The following is a 7,206-nucleotide window of genomic DNA, read 5'->3' as shown; positions in this document are numbered from 1 at the left end:
GGCCATTACATGCAACATACACTTAGATGACCAGCACATTGACCAACTCCTCATGGAAGAAGAGTTGCACGTTGCTAGTCGCCTCAACTCCGGGGACATCTTTCATGATGTATTGACCTATATCACCCAAGCTTCCATACGACCACGTGAACTTGATCATCATGCCTAGCTTGAATATAACCCTAATGTCTATACTTGGTTGTTCACCAAGTAACTCACCCTACACAGCTCAAGTGAACCCTCCTTCTCCCCTTGCTAATCCTAAGAAGGATTCCCTTAAAACTTAAGGAAAGGGGGGGGGAGGGAGCAAAGTGAGTTCTCCCCTTGCTAATCCTAAGAAGGATTCCCTTAAAACTTAAGGAAAGGGGAGGGGAGGGAGAAAAGAATGGATTTGCACAATACACGAGGCTATTTTTTCCATTGTTTGAGCACTTAATCATATACACATTTTCATCAAGCATCGTTAAATGGTATCAATTGCAGGCTCCTGGATGCATAGCACTTGGTTTCTTTAGGACTTGACCCACGTAGAGAGAGTGAGTAACCCGGCTATAGGTCTATGACGATGGGTCAAAGGGGATGGATAAGTGAGAATCAGTGCATTCCTGGAACGTTCAATATATTGGCACTAAGAGGGGATTTTGTTTTGAATGTGTCTATATGTGGAAGTAGCGCATCGAGGGGCCAATCCCCAAGATGTAGGAGAGCTGCGGTAGAGTCACGGCAATCAGCCGGTGGGGTGCCCCTGTGTGTGTAATATGTGGCATGTATTGCCGATATATGTATAATCTCCCTCTGAGGAGACGGGAAAAGGGAACATTTGTTGGATTACAAACTATAAATGCGTAGTGATTAGTGTTTAGGATAGTGTATCCCTCGACAGACGCTCCTAGCTTGCGAGGCCATGTGGTGGGGTTGTCTATTGAGGGCATGAGGTCCGGCTAGTGCCTTAGCTAGTGTCGGCCCATTTTAGGTCCCATCAGTGGTACGTCTATCAGGAGCTGCCAACAAGTGGTGGTTCTCGAATCTAGGGTTTCTAGGGACCAAATAGTTGGTTTATGTCCTCTGACAAGGACTGTCAAGCCGAAATATAAAAAGCAGAACGTGCTGAGAGGGCTAGACAGCGGTTGGAGATCGTAAGTTGTTATTCTCCTCAAAGGAGCAACTCATTGCGCATAAGTGGCAATGATTCTAGTAACCTGAGTGTTACAAGTAGCTCTTCGAGTGCAAGTAGAAGTCTTAGTACTTCCCTACTTTCAGTTAATCAACCTACAACAAGTGGGGGTGTAGTTTTACCTACACAAACTCCTCTTGTCAATCCGGTTGTAGCCATGGCACAACCTATCACAATTCCAGCAGAGGGACACCAAATTTTCCAGCATTAGGAGCATCGTTGCCCATTTTCCATGGGTTAGCAGAAGAAGATGGAGAACTCCACATTAAGGAGTTTCAAACACTCATATTCAATTATCGAATCCAAGACGAAGGACACCCAATAATGTTCTTCAACATGACATTAAAAGGAAGAGCAGCAGTATTGTACCACGGTCTCAAAGCTGGAACCATAACTAGCAGTGCCCATTTCTTTACGGCTTTCCGTAGAGAGTTTGCCCCTGAGAAGGGTGGACAATATTGGTTGCGTGTCTTGAATGTAACACGCCAAGAGCCAAATGAGAATGTCGAGGCCTATGCCAAGAAATTAAAGCAAGTCCTTCGTAAACTAAATACTTATATCCCCATTCTAGTAGCTGCCCAATTACAATATTTCCTATATGGATTGGATTTTAATATCCAGGTGCAGCTGAGTAGTGTTGCTTTGGTCGGCATTGACATTGCTATTACTCAAGTAGAAGGAGTAGAGTCATGCTTGCAAGTGGCTTATGTAGCAAGGATAAATTGGAATGGTAATAACTTGGCCTTGACCAATGGGAGTCAAGGGGATCCCATGTCAAACGCGAATGGGAGAGGAGGTATCATGCCAAATTTGCCTATGTTACCAGCTCCTCCTAGCATGACTATGCCCATGTCTAGTAAGGCAGCCTCACTAAATAGTGGGGGCCAAACAATGAATCCTAATGTTGTCCTAGTAGGTCAACGGTCAATCTGTAATCAAGTGGTTAGTCCCATGGGACGACAAACTGACAATCGCGACTATGAGTCGAGTGCCTCTAATGTCCTTGGTGAAGTTAAGGACATGATGAAGCACTACACCAATATGATCTCTGAACAGTATCGACAAATAGTTGTGGATGTCAATTTCCTTAAGAAGCAATAGAATTTGATAGGGAGTCGATGCCATGAAGAAGGTGGCCCCTCAAGATTCAGTTGTAAGTGGTGTGTTGGCCAACATTTCCCTAGGAATTGCCCGAATGTCAAATGTGATATTTGCGGAAAGTCTGGCCACTTAGTTGCTACCTGTTGGAGTAAGATCAGTTCTCTCCAACAAGGAAGTAAACAACCTAGTCCACTCAATCATCGCGCACAAGGGAATAATCTCCAGCAAGATGAGGGACCAATACAAATACTGCAACGAGGGAAGGTTGTTGTAGAGGAGTTGCCTCATGTCAGTGGAGTCCGCCTTATTGAGGCTGTATGTGTCAATGATGCTAAAACTTCTAATCTACGAGCCGTAATGAGAGGGCAAACGATTAAAGAGGGTGATAAAGGAACTATAAAACCTGTCGAGGGAAACCCTAAGCAAGATGCTAGGGAAAAGCGAGTCCTGAATCCGGATATGGAAGGTGGACCTCTAAGGCCTATTGACGGTAAAGTGGATCTCGAGAAGGATAGAGAGGTGCCAAGAAAGAAGAAAAAAGTTAAAAAAGAGGCACTAAAGCCGACGGTCCAACGACCAAAGGAAAGAATGGTTTGGCGCGAGAAGAGAACTTTTGCTAACTACCATGACTTTGACCTAGCAAGTTCTCTTTGTGAAGTCAAACCAGATGTGAATCTCTTGCAATTGATTGAACTTTCTCCAAGAGTACGCAAGGAATTCAAGAAAATCTGCATATCGGGTATATAATAGAACCTTTGGGCATAGCTAGAGTGGGCAAATATTGGTTCGATCATGATGAAAAGCATTGCCCTAGGGTTCCAACGTATGTGGATGGAATATTAGTGGAGCACGCTATCGTGGACACTGGATCCTCCGTCAATATCATAAGTTCAGACTTGATGGAGCAGCTAGGACTCGAAATTCAAAAAGACAGCTCCACACTTCTTAGGATGGCGGATGATAGTCTACGACAACCTGAAGGTTGCATCACTAAAGTTCACGTTACTATTGCAAGAGTGGAATGCTATCTGGACTTTAGGGTGATAAGGTTTGCAGGACATCCTAGCTATCGAGTTTTGCTAGGAAGGCCCTGGATTTTACGAATAGACTATCAAGTTGATATACCCGCTGGTCAAGTGATTCTGGGTCAAGGTGCCCATCATGTAATAGTGGATGCTTACCCTAAGTCTCCTCAGAGTGAGAGAGCTCCTTTATCCTCCACTGAACTAGAAACAGTAGATGATCTATCTAATAGTGAGACGTCATCAAGCGATGGATCTAAGGAAGGGTCCACTACAGAGGATATTTATCAGATAACCTTGAATGAGCCGATAGAGCCTCATGATCGAATAAGAGATGTGGATGTTATTGAGCTGGACCTTGGTATGCCTAATGATTTGCGGCGAATCAAATTGGGTGCTATGCTCAATTCAGAAGAGAGAGAGGACTATGTGTCCCTGATTCAGGAGTTTCGCAACATCTTTGCTTTGAGCTATGACAAACTTAGGGGTATTCCTCCCAGTCTAGCTGTGCATACTATTCCGGTAAAGGAAGGTACCCGCCCTGTACGTCAGAAAGTAAGGTGTATGCCTTTTGAATTAAGGGACGGGTTGTTCGAGGAACTACAGAAGTTGTGAAGAGCGGGTTTGATGTTCCCTGTTCAGCATACTAAATGGTGCTCACCAGTTGTGATCAAGAAGAAGAACAATAATCAGATCCAACTTTGCATAGATTTTAGAGAGTTGAATAAGCGAACTGTTAAAGATTACTACCCATTGCTGTTTATTGACCACATTTTGGATCAACTAGCAGATAGGAAAATCTATTCATTTATGGATTGCTTTGCAGGGTATAACCAAATGGCAATTGTTGAGCAAGACAAGCTAAAAACAACGTTTATTACTATCTTCGATACCTTTGCGTACCATGTGATGGCATTTGGGTTATGTAATGCACCAGGTTCATGGCAGAGAACAGCTGACAAGACCTTTGGTGACATTTTCCCTGAGGAGTTGAAAGTATTCATTGACGATCTGGGGGTATCCACCATAAGGGATTGGCAGTTAATTATCTTACGGAAGTTCTTTTAGTGTTGCTAACAATTCTGCATAGTTCTCAACCCACGGAAGTGCGTCTTCGGAGTTCCTTATGGGCTCTTATTAGGCCATGTGGTCAGTTCCATAGGAATTGTGACTGATCCTAAAAAGGTCAAGGTCATAGTCGTCATGAGTCCACTGCGTACTCCAAAGGAAGTGCATAGCTTTCTGTCATCGGTAGGGTATTATCGGAGGTTAATCAATGCCTTGGTAGAAAGAACGTTGCCACTGATGAACCTATTGTCCTTTAATTGTCAGTCTTCATGGAGTGATGCTTGCAAAGTATCTTTTGACGATGTAAAGCAGGAGCTTGCCAAAGCACCTGTTTTAAAAGCACCTAAAAGGGGTAAAATGTTTCATATATTTTCAGCAGCAACTATGTATAGTATCAGCTGCTGTTTGGTCCAAATTTGGGAGGAAAAGTGGTACCATCCAATAGCTTTTGCTAGTCGAAAGTTGGGTATATCGGAAATTAACTACACCTATATGGAGAATTTGTGCCTTGTGATGGTATTTGCAACTAAGAAGTTTAGACACTACGTTCTTTATGAAAGGGTGGTTTTTTATATGAAGGCGGAAGGGCTTCGATTGTTGTTGAATAAGTTGAAGCTGTATGATCGTTTAGCAAAGTAGTTAATCACTTTGTAGGAGTTTGATTACAAGATTAAGAGCAAGCCGCCGAAGCTTCAGGGCATTGTCGAGTGTCTTGTGGATTTCGGAGAGCCAAAAGAGGTCGTGGCTGAAGGAAGTGACATGGAAACATTGTTTAAGATTAATACGGTGTCTATTCCCTCCTGGTATGCTGCTATAATGCACTATCTTTCTATGGGAGAGACTGGAGCTACTCTATCAAAACCCAAGAAGAGGAAGATTAAATAGCAGGCATTGAAATTTTCCTTAATTGCACGGACATTATATCGGCAATGTGTTGATGATATCTATCGTCGATGTGTGATGCCTGACAAGATTCCCTTTATTTTGGAAGAGTGCCACGACTCTGCTTGTGGAGGGCATTTTGCTAGGCGGTTGACGGCACAGAAGGCTTTACGAGCTAGTTATTGGTGGCCATCCATCTTCTAGGATTCATTTGACTATGTTAAGAGATGTGATACATGTCAAAGACATGATAGTCGAGAGAATAGGAAGCATCCACTTACGCCTATTATGGCTATCCTTCCATTTGAGAAGTGGGACATCAATTTTTTGGGACCTATTACCCCATTGTCTACTACTCAGAAAAGATACATTATAGTAGCAACTGATTACTTTACAAAGTGGTCAGAAGCACGGGCGATGAGGCATGACAATGCAAAAGAGAATGCTAGTTTCCTACTTGTGTAAATCAGCTGTCGTTTTGGTCCCCCAAAGGAAATAGTATCGAACCGTGGAACTCATTTTTTGAATAAGGTAATTAGAAGCCTGACTGAAGCATGGAGCATTAAGCATAACAAGATGACCACCTATAATCTGCAAGCCAATGGACAAGTTCAAAGTACCAATAAATAGCTTGTGGGTATTCTATCCAAGATAGTCTCTGAAAAGAAACGAGACTGGGATATAAAATTATATGTGGCGATTTGGGCGTATAATACGATGTTTAAACAAGCCACTGGCCATACCCCATTCAAATTAGTTTACGGGGAGGAGTGTGTCTTTCCCTTAGAAATTGAGTTGCCGACCATAAGATTCGCAATCAATCATTCTTTGGGTAATGAAGATGCCTTATTTGAGCGGTTTACAACTATAGCCCACTTGGACGAGCTCAAATTGCAAAGTTTGTTACACCAGGAGGTAGCTAAACATCGGATGAAGCAGTTGCATCATCTAAAGGCGAAGAAGTATACATTTAAAAAAGGGCAATTAGTTCTATATTACGATGCACGTAGAGAGTTATTTCCAGGAAAGCTGGAACCTCGCTGGGATGGCCCTTACAAGATAGTTCGGATAGGTAAAAATAAGTCCACGATTTTATTAGCTAATCTAGAAGGAGTGGAATTTAAGAATAAGGTTAATCTGAATAAGATTAAACCTTATTATTTCTAAATATGCTAATGCGCTAAATGCATTGCAGGTCCATGTTGGGGTTGATTTGAGACCTGCAGGAGAGCTTAAACTGGTCGATGGGGCAGTTAATCCCTTATTTGGAGCACCCATATCTAGAGCAAAGATATCATCAAGGGAGGCTTATCTAGTGGAGCAAGGGATACAAAGTGGTTGAGAAAGAAGACGGTACCTTTGTGTGGGAGATTAAAGTTTTCTGCCATCACTGTTTGTAAATATTGAGAAGCATCCCTATTGAGTTTAATGAAGAAGGTGGGATGGAGCTGTCCATTCATCCTCTAAATATGTTGAATTTTGATTATCATACTTATGAATAGAGGAGTTCCTAATGGCTGGCTGTGTAAACCCATTGTGGACGTACACATTATACTTTGATGGAGCATCCAGGGGGCTTCATAGAAAAGGGAGTGTTGGAGTCATTATCCGAGATCCCCGACGTAGAGTTACAATGAAATTAGTTGCTTATCTCCGGGTGGGATTCATTAACAACATGGCAAAGTATAAAGCCCTGATTATGGGATTGAATATTGCCAAGAAAGGTGGCATTAGGCAGTTGTTAGTAAAAGGGGATTCCCATATGATCTTAAATCAATTTAATGGGACATATACAGTCCGGAATCCTATCCTTCATATGTATCATCGAACTACTATAACCCTACTTGATGAATTTGAGAGCATATCTCTTCAGCTCATTCCACGTTATTGAAATCAGTTTGCGGATTCATTAGCCAACTTTGCTTATGAGGAGGACCTCTTTTTCAATTGTGGTCCTAG

This window comes from Lygodium microphyllum, chromosome 12 (genome assembly GCF_053477565.2).
Source record: "Lygodium microphyllum isolate KBCC chromosome 12, Lygodium_microphyllum_v1.1.10, whole genome shotgun sequence".
Classification (NCBI taxonomy): Eukaryota; Viridiplantae; Streptophyta; class Polypodiopsida; order Schizaeales; family Lygodiaceae; genus Lygodium; species Lygodium microphyllum.
Note: the sequence above shows the minus strand (reverse complement) of the source record.